Source organism: Lynx rufus, unplaced genomic scaffold (genome assembly GCF_022079265.1).
Source record: "Lynx rufus isolate CCGP_SWC_20201006 ecotype Redwood Valley unplaced genomic scaffold, mLynRuf1.p SCAF_22, whole genome shotgun sequence".
NCBI classification, from domain to species: domain Eukaryota; kingdom Metazoa; phylum Chordata; class Mammalia; order Carnivora; family Felidae; genus Lynx; species Lynx rufus.
The window spans coordinates 3,672,265-3,691,234 of NW_025814837.1; the positions used below are offsets into that span (position 1 = coordinate 3,672,265).

Sequence of the window (18,970 nt, forward strand, 5' to 3'; positions counted from 1 at the left end):
AATTCTATACCCATTAAACTAGAACTCCTATTGCCCCCTCTCCCCAGCCCCTGATATTAATGCCTAAACATTCTACTTTGTGTCTCTATGATATGATTACTTTAGGTATCTCATGTAAGTAGAATCATATAATATTTGTCCTTTTATCTCTGGCTTATTTCACTTGGCATATGTCTTCAAGGGTATTTCATGTTATAGTATGTGTTAGAAGTGCAATCTTTTTTAAGGCTGAACAATATTCCATAAAAATATACAATGCCTCATTAATTTGCATGTCGTCCCTGAGCAGGAGCCATGCTAATCTCTGTATCATTCCAATTTTAGCATATATGCTGTTGAAACAAGTACTAAAGATTTAACCAACTGGAAAACTAAAATATTAACTAAGGGTTGAGTAGAGGAGGGGATGTTGGGGTTATATAAGTGAGCTAAATGTTCATCTTCAATAGACAGGAAATGATAATGCCTATGTTTCATAAATCAAGAAAAAGTCATACCAGCACGTTGCTTATAGCTAGGATGTAACCTCCATAAGAAGCAGCATTTTAAAAAATAACAAGAACAAGGACTAGGTAATTGGAGAGGTAGAGCAAGGGAGAGGTATGGTTTTACGGCATTCTGCATTGCTGTTGTTGGTTTTTAATCTTTACGTATAATAATCTAATAATAAAAAGTACCTCAAACAACAGTACTACTTACTGACCAGAACTGTAACCCAGAAATCCTGACATTTTAATAGTGTCTACTTTTCATTGGAATAGGTTATCTCTCCAAAGACACTTTGTTGAAGACCCTTTTGCCATGAACATCATTAAGTCACATAGAAAAGGATGTGGAAAGGCATAGCAATGGCCTAACTACAAAAGCCTTCTCTCTTCTCATTTCCACGTTTGACTCTTTATATTACTGACATTGTTCTATTTTACATAATATTTTATTACTATAACTTCTACTTTTACTACTATTTCCCTCTTTTAACAAGGTCTATCTGCTTCTTTGGGCACTGGCTTTGCTACTTGCCTGGAATGTGTATGAGTTCCTTGAAAGCATACTAGCTTATTTATACACACCCTAGGAATTTTCTCAAAGACCAGTTCTTGTTCAGCACAATTTCCACACCAGCATCAGAACTTTCTCCAGAGTTCCAGGCAAAGGTATCAGCAGCCAGGAACTTTTGCAGTGGCCCCAACTATCACTACAGCTGTGGGGATTACGTCTATCCTCTCCTGCTCTTTAATTTTCCTTAACCACCCAAAGCCAGTCCAAACAACTTCTCATTTCTCCTCCTGACTAATCGGAAAGTCTGAGTTCTGTTAGCAACATTACCTTGGCCAGAAGTTTGTCCTGGAGTTCTTACATGAGTGATGTACTCCCCATGTGCGGCAGCTGAGGCAGCCGAGGTGAAAGCACATTCATCCCAAATTTCAGATGATGGAGGAAGATGTAGTTCCATGTCCTCAAATCAAGCACGAAATCATTTAAACTAAGTGTTCTTTTTAAATAAAGTTTATTTACTTATTTATATGTGTGTGTGTGTGTGTGTGTGTGTGTGCGTGAGAGAGAGAGAGAGAGAGAGAGAGAGAGAGAGAGAGAGAAGCAGAGGAAAAGCAGAGAGAGAGGGAGAAAGAGAATCCCAATAAAGCTCTGTGCTGTCAGTGTAGAGCCCAACACGGGGCTCAATTTCACAAACGATGAGATCATGACCTGAGCCAAAATCAAGAGTCAAACGCTTAACTGACTGAGCCACCAAGGTGCCCCTAAAGTAAGTTTTATAGTCAGTATTACAGAGAAAATGGGATATTTCAGAGAAATAAAAAGAATCCTTCTGGTCTGAAAATGGGGTCTTCTCAGTTGTAAATATTTTCTAACTTCTTTAAGTTTTGTACTTTGGTATTCTTCTGAAGTCAATTATGTTTATTTTAAAAACTTTTGCAGATGGAGAAACTTGATTTGGAAAAGTGGTGAAGGGTGGCCATAGAATCTTCTATATGCTGCATTTTTCAAACATTTCAGTATTATTTCCAGCTCAAAATTCCATATATTAGGGAAGAAATCTAGAAACCTATAAAATACAATCAGCTATGATCATGTGGTGACTAAAAGTCATAAGGAGTTCTTAAGGAAGCAGAGACGTGCAGCCCAGAAAAAAAGAAAGAATAAGAAGATAATGTGTAAAATGAAGAGCTAGAAGTTGTTTGTGTGTCTGGTATGCAGAGTGCCTAAGAGCTTGGGTTCTGAGATCTCGCACACTTGGTGCAAATTCCAACTCTCCATTTATCAGTAGTGTGACTTTCAGCCACGTCACTCCAGCACTCTAGGTTTTGATTCCTTCTTCTGTAAAATGGGAGCAAATATTAATGCCTATATTATAAAATGTTTGTGATAATAAATAATAACATAAACACATGCAATGTTATTACATGCCTCGTATATAAGAGAAAATTCTGTGAGCCACCAGCATCACCATCATCATAATTATCATTATTACTGTTTTTTATCACACATTATTCCTATTATTCCAAATGGGAAAGCAAATACTAATGAAAAAATGTCCTAGATCAATAAAAGGGTGCCTTTCTTAACAAATGAAACCACTAACCATGGGATAGAGAGTTCAATGAAATAATGAGCTTCCAATGGCCATCTCATAGGAATTCTGTAATTAAAAGGAGTTCCTGCATTAAGAAGGAGGTTATACCTGATGATCATTAAGGTCTCTCTTACTTTTCAGATATAACGTAATGATTAAGTTCATGCAGCTCATTAGTGCCAGCAAGTTTGGGGTGTGTTGTGGTCCCAAATTGTCCTTCCTCCTAGTTAATAAAGAGAGAGGCTGACTGCAGAGTTTCCAGTTACTATTTCCACACAGTGATGCCAAGTAAAGTTGTTTCTTATACCCCACAAGCTGGCAGGCCTCACTCTCCTCTTCTGTTTTCATCATGAAAGCCTTAGGAAGCAGAGACCGCCTGTTCTTCTGATCCACTCCCCCAAGAAAATGACAAAATGACATTCTTTCCCACTCTCTGTGAGATGATTTCTGTTAACAGCTCTGGAAAAATGTTGCAAAGATGTGAGTGAAATGATGGCAGGATTTGTTGACAAGAAGGCAAAATGAGGGAATTCGGAAAAAATCACCCCCATTAGAGACTGAGGGGCCTGTGTGGGTTCCATCTGCTCCCGTCTCCCTTGGCCTGGGGTAGTTTCAGAATCATCTCAGGGGATAGTCAGTCTTCTTTTAAATGACTCAATCAATGGGGCTTCTAATAAAGTCTAATGGATCTCCCTATTAGCAGATTTTTTTATATTCAGTATAAAATTTTCCTTTGATTAATTTAACCTATTTCTCTTCATTAGATGATGGCAGTAATTTTGAAACAAAGGGAAGCATGCAAATTTAAAAAGAGTCATTGTGGAAATCTCTGCTTAAAATATCTTATTTTTGCAGGAACACAGGGCGTAATTACTGTTCAAACAACCTCTAGAGAAGTGAGGTTGCCAAACAGGAAGGATACCTGGAGCACAGCCTGCCCTGATGCACATATTTCTACTCTTGAGACTGTGATTAGAAGGATCCAAAGAAAGGTTACCTGCCCACCCAAATCAGGCCAGTGTGCCTGATATTATCTGCAGATATTCATTCTAGACCTTTCTAGACTCTTTTTTTTTACTAGAATAGTTTTGCAAGTTGTTAAATGAACTACTAACATGACGAATGAAAATATATATATATATATTTATATATATACACATCACTCTGAGGGCAATAGTCACTGTATTGGGAGAGAAACACAGGGTTTGGGGACAAAAACTCATGGGTCCTGGCTGTGCCACTAGCATTGCCTTAGACAATTCATTCATCTCTTAAAGCCTCAATTTTCGTCCTATAGAATGGTCACAATAACACGTACTTCACAGAATAGTTGCAAGGCAATTTTTGAGAAGACCCTAGCATAATACAAAGGCAGAAGTCTAGCACTCAATAAAGATTATAAATAATCATTCCCTTTATGGTGTGAAAAATATTATTATAGATATAAGTATGATATTTTGGAAAGATTTATTGAAAATGTTTCAAGATGACTGAAAAAAAGGCGATAACAGACAAAATGTAATTAATTGTGAATTTACATGAAACTAAGGGAAGGGAGCTCATGTAGGAGCAGTGATTTCCAGCGGCAGCGGGGGGATGTCCCCAGAAAAATCTCAGTCTTAGTATCCAATGATGGGAGAATAAAATAGGTGGCATTCAGGCAAAGGAACACATGGTATGTTAAGATGGGCACAGGTATTCAAGGAGCAATGAGCAAACAATCTGATTTAAACAAAGATGAATACTGGGCAATGAATGCACAGAAAGATGGAATGAATAAGTGGCAAAAGGCCAGGAGAGGGAGAATATGAGAAGCCAGGAAGCTATCCCTGCAAGTTGAGTTATCCCTCTTGAAAATGCTTCTATCCTCTGTAAAGAACACATTGGTGTGCATTCCAAATATCACAAGGATTACCCTGTGTCACAGGCATAAACTACAGTATGTATAATATAAAAGCTCTAACTTGGAATCAGTAAATCTGGTTTAAGATCTTTGCTCAGCCAGAAAAATCTGGGCAAGTGTCTTAACTTTAAACAAATCCCCTAGTGTCTCTCTCTCTCTGCCCCCAACTCTTTCATCTGTGAAATGGGCACAATGCTAGTGCACAACCCATAAGGATATTGTGATGATTCAATGAGGTTGTGTCATGTATGCAAAGTGTTTTACATGGTTGGGCACAAAGGAAGCACTCAGTAAGTGCTGGTTTAAAAATAGTTCAAACAATAAACAACCATAGTTCAAAGGATTGAACCAATCATTTAAATGTGATCATCTCTCATAGGACTCCCATGAGTAGCCCATAAAACAAGGCCTGTGAAATCCCGTAACCTAGTGAGTGAGTTGGCTGTAACAGGAATATAGAGACAAAATGATGGCAGAACCGACTTTGTAACATCACTCTGAGATTCACTAAGACTGTGAGAGTCTTAGTACACAAATCAAGTGCTTAGCATGTTTCAGTAGAGACTGGAATATAATAAACAGCAAAGAACAAAGTACCAGAAACACAACATTCTGTAGATATTACATGGTACTACTATGGTCATTGAGAGTTTTTATTAAATTCTATTTGAACAAAAAAAGTTGTAACTTCCTTTTTCCCACCACCTTTCTGGTACTTGTACTTTCTGATAATAATCTAGCCACTTTGTCGCAAACCTAGACAGAACTCACCTCTCCCATCACATTTTCCTTCCTCCCCATTCACCAAATGTTTCTTAATCCATGAAGATGACTGGTTGTGCTTGTTAATTCACCACACAAGTGTTTTGCTGAAGATAAGATCCCAAGATCTGTTGTAAAACAGAGTATCCTTACGTGTTATGTAATAAAACCATTGATCACCAATAGAGAGAAAACTATGTTTATCTGAAGACCTTCACTCTCAAAGGATTTATTCATGGCGATAATACTTACCTATAGGAAACTAGCCGCGTCTCTGCTTTGCCAACTCTGGCCAGTAATGTCCCGTGCAAATGAATTTAGAGATTTTCTCAGCTTGTGTTCATATGCTACAAAAGGGAAATGGTCCAAATTGCACCTACTTGGGCCTGAATTATCGACTTCAGCTTTGAAGTGCAAATGAGCTGAATGAAAACATACTTAGGCTGCAACACAGAAACTATTCCTACTAGCTGATTGATGGTGCATTAACTCTCTTGTAAGGAAAGCCTTGTATTGCTATGGATCCGTAGTCCCCTGGTCCAATTACCCCACAGATGAAGGCAAATGCCACCCACCATATGAACCAGTCAATACTGGTCATTTCTTAAAATTCTTTACTTTTGTCTTTTTTTTCTAGTAATTTGAATTACTGGATCACCCATAAAATAGTTCTTTTGTGGTTTATCGGCCCTACTGCTTCTAAAGCTAGACTTATGGACTTGAGCTAAAAAAACAAACTGCTATAAACAACCTCTCAGTAGGCTAAAATCATCAGTATTTATTGTGAATGCAAACTCCTTTGGAAACTTCTAATCACCATAATCCGTCTGTGTAAAAATAATCCTTGACTAAATGAGTATGTCTGGAAGGAAAAATGAACAGGGCATTTATATGACCACACAAAATGCCATGTGCAAATTATTAAAGGGTTTTCAATATTTTGCAGATTCAAAAAAAAATATGAACCTTTTATGAGCCTGACCATATTGCCCTGTGAATGAATGAATGCATATTGACTTTGGAAAATAGTGTCAAGTCTTTTAATAACTCCTTCATTAATCATAGATATTTAAATGAATAAATATATTCTTTGTCCATCACTTCCCATCTGTACCAATTTATATCATGTATCAGGCATAATTGAGAGGCTCCTCACCAAGATGTCTCCAGGGAATCTCTTGGTTACGTTGGTGATTAAGAATTTGCTTCAAAGGAGTGTCCCCTTCTTTGTTGAAAAGAGTAAAAAAGAGGTAAGTCTTAACACCTGTTTATATTATCATAAACATCTTTTTCATGAGATTGTGATTTTTGACAACTCATTCATTCACCTTTACTGTTCATCCAAGAGAACTTGCTTTTCATATCCTAGAAATAATACTTAGACCTTTTAAGAAGGTGAGAAAGAAACCACGTTGAAAAGGGGACAAATAAGCTTAAATCCATTTTCCTTTTTACACACTCCTGTGTTAGAGAAAGTCTTTTAAGATTCACATGAACATTTTACTATGGAAGTATCTGCCTTTTTTTTTTTTTAAACCTAGAGATTCTCTCTCCAGAAATGACAACGGCACAAGGGAGTGTTTGGGTATAGGTTCTAATGTTGTGTTCCCCACTGTCAAGGAGAAGGTCTAGAAATAATGAAATGTGGAGATAATCTCCCGAATTCATTGTACTTCACCCAAGATCTCTCACAGCATATTCAAGCACAGGTGTGACAGAAAAGCAAGATTCATTGAGTTGAAATTCATATTGCTCATGGAAAAAAAGGACAGAACAAAGGGGTCTTGCTAGCCAACAAATGAACTAATCAGACTCTAAATAATTAGCAGGTATCAGTTCGGTGGTGCTGAAGTCTGAACTCCTTAATAAAGGGGTAAAATTATCATGCAATGGGAACCAAATGAGAAAGTAGCAAAGAAGATGAACCCATTTGACTATAAAATTGTACCTGAGCCATTTCCCCAGATTAGATAGACCTAAAGTCCCACTTTTTGCAGCTTCAAAATGGTTTCAGAAAAGTTTTTATTATTATCATTGTTCAATTTCATGCGTCTCTGCACTTGAACTTCCAGCCAGGAGCAGGAGTCGAACTGCCAGAAACACTGTGAGGAAACAGTGTTTTTCATGGCTTTTCCAGCCAACATTTTCAGGCCCAGGAGATTTGAAGACACATCCAAACTTTTGAGTGCTAATATGATTTGAACCTCTGAATCTTCGGAGATTTTTTTTCCTTCTCAATCAGAACCAAATTATGAGCTAAGGAAGCAGAAGAATGGAATACAATTTCAGAAGTTATTTTCTGTACTGGATGGAATATCTGTAGGCCTCCAGATTTCTGGTATGTTCCTTCTGTACTCTGAACATTAAGTGTAATATCTATAAAACTAATTATGATGCATATTATCAAGAGTGACCAATGTTTCTTGTGAATAGCCTCTTTGTGAAATTTCAATCTCTATTTGAATGAGTATTCAGTTTAACAAGAAAATGTATATGCTTAATGATCACCATAGAACATCTGTGTTCTATACAGAATATATTAAATTATCATTTAATTTATCTGGCATTATAAAGGCACGGGTATTTTCCAGATAACCAGACTCTAGTTTCACAAGTCAAAAATAAGCTTATTTCTGTACAGTGTGATGGAGATCTTTCTAAGCTGTGTGATCACAGAAAATGCTAAACATCATTTAACCATCCCTTGATAAATCACCAGTAGGATTATTTCTGTGCTATCTGGAAATATACACTTTATCTTTAGTATGATTTTTTTGCATAACACTTTATTGTTCTTAACTATAATTTCTTGCAAATGCCAGTCTGCCCGATTCAAACAAAACCTCTGTCTCTTATGCTCTGTTATGAATAAGCAGATAATCAAGTGCACTATGTTAAACTGAAGTTGTTAGGTGTTAAAAGAAAAGTCCAAGTACCTGACTACTATGGTGGGGTTTTTATGACAACTAATTTGTGTTGTCAGGGAATTTTTTCTTTTTCTGTTTATTTATAGGAATGGGTTTATATTCACATGAGACAAGATTACTGTAAAAGTAATCTCTGCACACCATCTACCAGTTTTGGGCATCTTATGAAGCTGGTGATGTAAAAAGAATTATGCCTTTTGCCTACACTTTAGAAAAAAGAATTGAACTCATGTTAGCAAAGATGAAGACAACTCTCTACAGAATGTAAATGGAGGGAAGGGAGCTAGGGTGGCTCATTCAGTTAAGCATCTGACTTCGGCTCAGGTTATGATCTCACAGTTCATAGGCTCGAGCCCCGCGTCCAGCTCTGTGCTGACAGTTCAGAGCCTGGAGCCTGCTTCAGATTCTGTGTCTCTTTCTCTGTCTGCCCCTCCCCTACTCATGCTCTGTCTCTCAAAAATAAATAAATGTTAAAAAAAATTACAAAAAAAAAATTAAAAAGAATGTAAATGGAGGGATGCTGGCATGAATATCCTTCCCTGTCCCTGAATATCTTGTGTATCTTCTGGTCATGAGGCTATTTTCAAAATAACCTCAGTTTGTTAGGTATAACATTAGGCCTTCTCCATATAGAGTGAAGTATTGTCTTCAAATGGTTAAAATCATCATAAAAAGATTGCAGTTTCTAAAGACAGCCTGAGTTCACATGCTGACTCTAACACTTCCTAGTTTTTCATCACATGCAAGCAATTTAATACCTATCATTAGCATTTTGGGGGGATGATAATATTTAATTCGTTCACTAATACCAGTAAACCCCATCTGCACTTTGCACTTACATCAGGCACTGTTCTAAGTAAGCCCTTTATATAGAGAGAAATTGAATCCTATAATGTCCCTATAAAGTGGGTACCAATGGTACCTACATTTTGCACCTAAGGGAATTGAGGCATAGATGTTAAATAACTTGCCTAATGTCATATGGATAGTAAGTGGAGATTTGAACACGAATCTCAAGATTTAGTCTAGATTTGAACTCAAGTAGTGTGATACTGGAACCTATACTTAACCACCAATATATACTATAATTAGGAGAATGCTAAGTATCTTTTTAATTGGTTCATATTACATTACCTAGGGAGGAAAAGAAGCCTCCTCTATCATATTACCTTCATCTCTTTTGTGACTTGCTGAAAATTTTCGTCATTCTGGTCAGCTGTTTCCTTAAACAGCCTAAGACTCTGCCCAAAGGGGATTGAACAGCATCTGATGAAGGTTCCAGGCCTGCCCTTGGATAACATGTTATGAGGAGCAAGAGACAGACAAGTTGAGGAAAAAAAGAAGGGAAAAAGAAAAATAGGGGCGCCTGGGTGGCTCAGTCAGTTGAGCGTTCGACTTTGGCTCAGGTCATGATCTCACAGCTCGTGAGTTTCAGCCTTGTGTCAGGCTCTGTGCTGACAGCTCAGAGCCTGGAGCCTGCTTCTGCTTCTGTGTCTCCCTCTCTCTCTGCCTCTAACCCACTTGCATTCTGTCTCTGTCTCAAAAATATATAAACATTAAAAAAATTTTTTTTTAAAGAAAAAGAAATAGTAGATTTACAGTCTGAAGACAGTGTATGAAGGAGAGTCAGGGGCTCTCTAGAGCAGTCCTGGGACAGAAAGGTGAAATAAAAATATTGGATGGGCACAGGGGAAGGGAGAAGGAGTGAAGGATCTCCTGGGAATTTAAGGTTCCCCATTAGTCATCTTCGTCTTACTATTATCTTGATTCATTTTAAGTCGACCTTTACAATGCTTCTCTTCTCCTCCTATGTCATGGTACAACAAACGATCAATAAACTTGATGCTTAATGGACACCTAATTCTTCCTTTCAGTAATATCTCTTAATACAAAAGATACCTGGTTTGTGTTTCAAAAAGGGGGGGGCTAATTTAATTAATTAATGATTGTACCATATATTTACAATGAATTTAAATTTGGTTTTTGAGGAAAAAGGCAAGGCATAATGAAGAACTTAAACATCTTACTTATTTTAAGCTTATGTATACATACACTCACCCCCCCCCACACACACACACCCTACTTACAGTGTGCAATTATTATAAGCCAAAATAAAATAATTTAAAAGAATATGTTTTTTGACAGGTAAATAATCCTGCAGAGTTGGTATTACCACAGCAGGATTCTTTCATGGTCTGGACAATACACTCTGTATGTGGAGAGTGATTCCACGCGAGTTTTTAAGGAAGCATATCACTATCTGAAACTAACATCCAGAACTTCACCTAACTCCATGGACATAAATCATGCTGTCGTCACTCTAGGGAATAAAAATTGCATTTTGTAAATGCACTGAAACACGCTCCTTCCTTCTTCATCACCATCTTGATCAAATAACTGTGAAGAACATGACAGTATAATCATGGTCACATGATTGAGCGATCAGGAAACAAGACTTACACATATTTTTCAGTTCTTTACCTTACTTTTGTCCTCAAATATTACTTATTTGATACTAGGTTTTCAATTTACAATGGGACTTCAAGTAGTTAAAAATGGATGAACACAAAAATAAGAAACACACTACAGAAGAATCTATATGTCTAATTTCTGGAATAGCTTACATCTTAAAGAAATGCAAAATTTGGTTACTCTCATTTGAAACATATTTTTAAGTATTCTTTAAAACTCAAGCTCACAGGAAAAGGGTCAGGGAAGTAGTTGTTAAGGAATTACTGACATGTGAGCTTAAACTTTATAGAAAACTCTCTTGAATTTTTGGCATGTGGTATAGATCTTCCTTTGTCTGATAAATTTTCAATGACTCATTGTCTGCAGGGCACCCATTTTGATTTTGTGGCCCTTACAACGAATGTAAAAAGTGAAAAATATAGCAGTTCAATTGGAAAATACACTGGGTAGAGGCTACTGGATTCCAGACTTCAGTTTACTCAAATGAGGCTGATAAGCACATTCTCTGACTATGATAGCCATTGTGAGCATGGGCTCAACTAAGATCCATGAATCCATTTTGCAATATACTAGGCATGATAAAAATAGTCATCTCCAGTTGTTGTTGCCCTTAATTCCTAGAAACCAGCACAGTTACTGGCATAAAAAAATCACCAATAAATACGTGTTTAACTGAATGGAATGAAACTATGTAAACAACAAAAATTCAAATAATTTAGAAAGCAGCACATTCACTTAAACTACTTAGATGAAATGACAGTGTAAATTGTGAAGCGTAATTATCAGAATGTTTTTAGAGAAATGCAGCATTTCTGACACATTCAATAATAGATTTAACATAGTATTATCATGTATAGATTCTAGGAAAACCACCTTAAGAATAAATAATATTTCACAATTAATAAATCAAACCAATACAATGAAAATTGGTGTGTCTAAAACATTTGGAAATGAATCTCTGAAGTTTTTCAGACATTCTTCTCAGAACTTAATTAGACTATGAATATACTGAGCAAGTCCTTTTTTTATCACATACTTTAGCTGAATCCCTGATTCAGAATATTACTACATTAATTCCAAAATATTGAAGGTATCAGTGAAGGAGATATTTAGCAGATTTCATAGATTTCTGCTTGTTTGGTATTTTCATCAGAACTGTGGTGTCTTCTTGCAAGCAGAAGATACTAGAGATCAGTGGATGAAGTCACTTTGTGGATGATGTGGGAAAGGGTAAATGTCAACACTTTTACTGACTTCCTCTTTTCTTCCTATGCCCTCACCAAGGTTTTCTCCATCCTATGCAGGAACATTTTGCTTCTCATTTGAGTCTCTAGAGACTCAAATCTACAATCTACCTGTGGACCAAACCAGATCAGCAGACAGCTGTGAAATGGCTATTTACCACATTGACCCCATGCAGAAAGGCTCAAATGAAATAAACAGTGGGACTAATAGACCCATCAATGTTAGTTGAGTCTGTGCCTACAATGGCTATAGATGTAGGAATCTGTCAGTGTAAACCGAGGGTTAATATAAAATTATTTACCTATGAGATATATTACTGCACTTAGTGTGAGATTTTTGTGTGTCTTGATTATTTACTGCATTTTAAAGTGTTTAGCTTTTTTTAAAAAAATGTATTTTACTACACTTGGGTTGATCTGGCAGCCTCAGTAATCTCAGGGTTGGTGCATATCGGCTCCAAGTGAACATATACTGGAGACTTGAGAACGGAGTCTGTGAAGCAATTAAAGGAGATCTTCCAAAGTTGTACTTTTGGCATAAAAGTGTATGGAAGAACTGTGAAGGTGATAAAGTGCAGGAAATACAGGCAATGGGGTTGACTTCTGTTATTCCAAAGGTTCTCAAACCAAGAGAAGCGCATTACAATAAGTCTGATTCCTTCTGTCAAAGCTAAACTACTCATTCCAGAAAGGACTGATTTTTGAAGAACCTGAGATCATGAACAGTCTATCAGAAATATTATTTACTTGGTCAAAAATACACAGCATAATTGAATGTCTTTCTGACCTTGAAATCTGATAATCCTTATATCCCTCTGAAATAGAGGTTAGTGAAAAGAATTGCAAACCACTGCTCGGGAAACTATAAGGCTAACAATATTGAAACTATTCTCCTCCTAAATAAGCTTGCCTAATGTTATATTTATGGCTGAATTCATAACTGAACCTTATACAATGCAATTGCCTAACTTCAAAGTTCAGATGTTACTTTGTAATGGCAGAATTAATTTCCTTGATTGCTAATCCATCACGCCTAAGTGTGATGCATGCGGTATCAAACATGGGTATTTCTGCTATCATTAATTGTGGCATATTGTCACAACCGATAAGGAAATGCAGTAAGAGAAAAAGAGAGGCCGGGTATTGGCAGTTTAGCCTTGTTTTCCCATAAGCCATGGCAGGTACAGCCAGACCCCTCCAAATAAAGGGAGGGGGTCCTTGTGATTCTCACAAGGAGAAAAGACAGGCATCCAGAAGCATCAATCACTGGGCAAGCCTTGCTCTCCATTTGCAAAGCTGTTGTTTATTGTGAGATAATGATTGATGGGGTCTAAACAAATGCTGGGAGAAATCACCAAAGGTGCAGGCGCTTAGGTGTGACATTTTGCCACAGGAAATCTGCAGGGAACAGGCCAGCTGGCAATAAGGACATTCTGAGGAAATTAACACAGATGCATTTAAAAAAAGAGCAAATAATGAACTGTGGGTTAAATGACAGCAAGGTAAAATGGCAATTATGGATACCAGGTAGACCATACGCCAGAGAGGAAAGAAAATGGGAAGACACAAGGCAATAAAAACTACTTGGGTGAATTTCATTAAGAAAAGGGAATTTTTTAAAATGTTTATTTATTTATTTTGAAAGGCAGAGAGAGAGCATGAACAGGAGAGAGGCAGAGACAGAGGGAGAGACAGAAACCCCAGCAGGCAGCACAAAGCCCAACACAGGGCTCAACCTCGTGGACCACGAGATTATGACCTGAGCCAAAATCAAAGAGTTGGATGTGTAACCTACTAAGCCACCCAGGCCCCCTAAGAAAAGGGCATTATTTAAAGCAGCCACTCTTCATAAAAATATTCAGAATATTCAGAATATTAGGAGGCAGAAGATCCAAGAGATAAAAGATAAATAAAAGGAGTAGTCTTTGAAAATTTTGTTATGAACATAGGCACAATTGGACCAGAAAAGAGTGTGAATTATTAATATACATGATTTTCTCCATTAAAAGTCAATGATGGGAGGATGAAGAAAGATAGCAAGCCCTGTTTGCCAGCATCAGAACCACAGGCTCTACTTGATGAAATCCTAGCATCCATGTATTGAGAAATGTGTGTATACTGATGAAGCATAGACAAACATCCATAGAGTTGACTTGGGTTTCCTCTTTACCATGAGAGATGAGGACTGTACTGTGCAGACCAAACCTCAGGTCATGACTTTAACACAAGGTGTGCCTTAACACTGACTGAAGAAGACCTTTCTCCATTGCAGACCTTGTTTGTTGGTTGGTTTGTTTTTGTTTTGTTTTCAAATGCCAATTCTTGAGTTTAGCCATTGATTACTTTCATTAATAGCTATAATTAGATCAGCTCTTCTGACCTGTCTCATTTCATTTCTCCCTTAAACATGCCACCTTAAGGATCTTTTCTCCCTTCTCTCCGTTGCATCTCCTTCTCTTTGTCATTTATTCCTGGTCTCCTTCTTTACTGGGCCTGGGTCCATACCTCTCTCAAAAGGTAATGCCAGGTTTCTTGAACCTCTCCTATTCTTGGCTTTATCTTTTTTAAGTGAGAAATTATGGAACCTACACAGAGTTATGAACATCGAATGAGTTAAGCTGTGTAAACCCTGATGCACAGTTTCTGGCTCAAAACATACACTTTTGTTGTTATATATTTCTTAAGATGTTGTAGTTAAGGCATAGTAATGAGGATATCAGATAGTCCATTATACTGACATATAGTTTATATATATATATATATATATATATATATATATATATATATATATAATAAGGAAAATAGAAATCAATCCATTTTATTTCAAATCCCATTACTAGCACTAATGTTGCCAGGCTTAACTTGTTGTTGGCCCTGTTATGTCTATAATAGCACATGGGTCTCATGTCTACACTTGCTTATCTGTTCCTTCAGCATGTAAGGTCTCAGTTCATGTCGTGTTGATGGGTTTTTGATGGGTATCTTGAGATTTTTCTTCCTTTCTTTTTTTAAAATTTTTCTAACTTTATTGAAGAGGAGAACTTTCTTAAACAAGAGTCATGGTACAAAAGCCAGGTTCTTCTCTGAATCTGATGCAGAAGCTCACTTATCAAGTGATAGTGAGAGCAATCAAATCGGCTTTTGGAGGTACAGTGCCTAGTCAAGCCTAATAGAAATTTCCTGAAAAGAAGAGGCTAGTATTCCCATTCAGTAAACTGCACTTCTGATATCAATCCCTCCCCCCCCCGTCTTAATTTAGGAGGAAAAATGCATACAAACTCATATCTTGCTGGAAAAGAGTAGAAGGGAAGTCACAATCAGGTAGGTAAGATTCAGAATTTTTTTTTTTTTTTGAATGAAGGTCAGCTTCCTTTCTGTGTGAACTTGGGAAAAAATTGCTTAACCATTTTGAATTACACTATACTACATGGGAAATAAGCACAGGAATGAAATCAACATCTTCCTATTGACAGAACATGTTATTGAGGAGATAAAATAAAACTTTTTTTTCTAGAATGTCTTTGAAAATTAAAAACAAAAGAAGGAAGGAAAGAAAGAGGAAGGGAGGGAGGAGGAGAGGGAGGAAGGAAGGCAGGAAGGAACACAGGGAAGTTAGAAAACGTGTAAAATTTTTAAACATAGTTAATTAAGCATGTAAGTGTATCTCTTCTCTTTTCCAAACCCAGGTAAACAACTGAAAAAGTAAAAAAAAAAAAAAAAGCAAATAGGAAGAGGGTATGACAACAACTGCCAAAAGTTTCAACAAATCCCTTTTTCTCTGTTTTCCTGTATACCTTTCCTAGATTCTGCTTTGCAGCCTTCCAGTCAGAGGTGTCTGTGTTTTTGAGTTCTGGCTTATGGAATGAGGGTGAAAGAAATGTGCATCAGCCAGTCTAAGAGCTGAAAAATCTTCCCTATTAATGACGAAGTTACCAATGAACTGATAACTACTTCCTGCAAGGACAAAACACGGACTAAGAAAGAAAATGTGCTCACAGTGCATTCATGACTCAGTCATAAACAATTCTACAGAATAAGGTACATAGCGAAAAGAAATCTGACCTAGTGCTATGACCATATTGAGTTGTGGAAGAAAGGGAAAGTACAAACATGAAGCTTGGAAAGCTGAATCCCTACCTCCAGTCATAGAGGGCCAATCATCACAGCAAAAACTATCATCAAAACTTAGCAGTGTAAGCTGATGAATTGGAAGTATGTGAGTTAAGTAAAGTAAAGCTAAAAGGGTAGGAATCTGTTGTCTGGGGTATGAGAATTGGAAACAAAGCAATTCTACCATTTCACATTATGAATCTTGTATTGTGATTTGACTTTTAAAAAGTTATCTAAATGCATTAGTTGTTTAAAATATCCTTTTAGAGGAAGGCAAAATAAGATGTAGAAAAGTATTATAGCATAAAATTTCCAAGGCATTACAGTTGAGAGGTGCAGTGGTGACCGCTTGGGGTTATAAGATATATGCTAGCCTTGCCAAAAGTAGCAAGGTAGAAAAAGTGAATATTCATGAAATTGTCTCAAAGACATATCTAACCTCCCAGATTCTGAGTAGTAACCCTGGCTCTGTGATGGGTTTACTTATAATGCAAATCTCATTTCTTGGCTCCATATAATGATAATACTAATAATAGTAACAACAACAACAACAACACTGGGGGGGGGGAGTGAAGATGAGCTATGAAGTTTGAAAACTGAAAACTGGTTTTGCCCATACAAATTCAATGACAGCATTCCTGATGACTGCCCATATCCAATGTCAAAAGACTTACAGATTTACTCTCAAGAAGGCTTGTCAGGGAGTCTTATTTTACAGTGACTAAGGAGACTCATGAATTCCAGGAAACTTAACCATATGCAATCTTCTCAGGCCCCCTTTCATTCAGTTCATGGATGTTGGCATCAATTGAACAATATTCTGACCTTTTTAAAAGGGCAAATATAATACTACATCAGCTTGGTTAGCTGAACTTTAGACTCCTCTGAATTGGAGAGTATTTGGGAGCTCCTGGGTAGATTTCATATATAATGTCACGGCAGAATTAATGATTCATTTCTTGTAGGAATTACAAAGCTTTCCTTTAAAAACATGTTAAAATATATATCACTTAAACTTGAGTATTTAAACCTATTGTTGAATCAGCAGCCCTCAGGATAAGTGGAAGTACACTGAAAAGAAAACTATGATTGGATCAAGAAAAATATGCAAGATCAAAGGCATATTGTTCACAATTTCAGAGAAAGAACAAGAGTGGCTCTAGGCAGAAATAGAAAGTGGTTAGCACTTACCAGCAATCTTAAATAATACATTTTGGGGACCCTTCACTTGTTTCATTCTTCCCTCTCTGCCCCAAATCTCTCTCCTATCCCTGGTACCCCTGACTTTTTCCTAAAGTATGTTTTCCCTCATTGAAACTTATACCTTAAATATCTCATCCCATAGGTCTTTCAGCATTCCAAAGTAAATCCAGCCATTCTGATAAATTGACTCATCATCACAATCCGTATCTCAATCATGTTTTACTGTTCACAGGTTATTATGTCATTCAATCCTCACAATAAACCACTGAAGGTTGGTGTTAATAATCTGTTCATTTTAAGTGTATTTTAAGTTTATTTATTTATTTTGAAAGAGACAGAGACAGTGTGAGTAGGGGAGGGGCAGAGAGAGAGGGAGAGAAAGAATCCCAAGCTGGTTCCATGCTGCCAGTGCAGACCCTGATGAGGAGTTTGAACTCACGAAACCGGAACATCATGTCCTGAGCCAAAACCAAGAGTCACTGCTTAATGGACTGAGCTATCCAGGCGCCCGATAATGTGTTCATTTTAAAGTTGATGTTGGTCATGCATATACAATTCTAATTATATGATCTGACATACTATAAGTACTTAATACATAGTAGCTAATTTAATTTTCTCATTTTCCATGATACAGTAGGGAAAAATGAACTGGATATTTAAGAGACAAAAATTCTTCCCTCTTTGCACGCAAAGAAAATAATATGTAGCCTAAGATACGTTAAAAGAGACATTGCCTGTTCAAATCATATGCAAAATAGTTTCAGTGATCATTAATTAATGCATATTTATTGACATTCTTGTACAAGGTGTCTTAAAATGAAGAGAACAAATAAATAAATACCATTTCTAGCACAAGTAAGCTCATAGTCTAGTCAGGGAGTCAATAAAAAGTAAAAAACAGAAGATAACAAAACACACCCCTTAGTGAATACTTGCTTGATAAATGAGTAGAAGAGGAAATAGCAGAGTTCAAGTGGAGAAGCCAGCATATACTTAAGTGGCATGGGAGGTATGCATGAAGACAGAGAGGCTCAGCAGGAACTTGCAGGAGCTCTCTGCTCTACTAGCACCAAGGAGTGGGGGTAGTGTTTGAACTAGAACAGGGCAAAGAGCTTATCTATGTGGTTCTTCTACTTCTGCCACTGGGGAGCCCTTCCTCTGAACTATATCATCAAAGCCCACTTTCGTTAGACTAACTCTCCAGCATTTGAATGACACTGCCAGTAATAGCTTTGTTCTAGAAGCTGGGATGTTCTCAGCCTTATTGCCAGCTGCAGAAGGGCCAGGCAAAGCAGTTGTCAAGTCTCTCCAGACAAGAGACGGTAGCTGCTAACTTGTATTTGTGAAACCCTGACTAACCCTTGTCTAATAAGTTAGAGGAGAGAAAGGAATCCTTAAATCATCTTCTGTATCACCACAAAGCGAGTTTCACACTAAGTCTCCTCTCCAAAGGAGAAGAAATGGCCCCTGACTACAGGGAGCTTCCCTATAATCCTAGTCTAATAAGGTTAAGACCCAAGGGAACAATAAAAACTATTGCTACAAAGCAGGGATAAAATCAGACCTGTTCTGTCACCAAGTAGGGTTTGACATTGGGTAAGTCCCTCCTGCTCCATTTACTCATTTATAAAGCAGGAGTTGAATGAGGTTGTCCTGAGCATCTCTGATTGTCTTAAAGTCTTTTTTTAATAAACCAAGCTGCAAGGTAGAATAGTACAAGGAGTATTTGGCAACAAGAATTAAAGAAGACATAAATGTT

General features: G+C 37.1%; 1 non-coding gene across 1 annotated transcript; it reads right to left on the minus strand.

Annotated features, from left to right (window-relative positions):
* Positions 1 to 244: 244 nt before the first annotated feature.
* On the minus strand, positions 245 to 348 carry LOC124517662 (U6 spliceosomal RNA). The gene has a single exon (XR_006963526.1). It is a non-coding gene; the product is annotated as a U6 spliceosomal RNA (small nuclear RNA).
* Between the last annotated feature and the right edge of the window lie 18,622 nt (positions 349 to 18,970).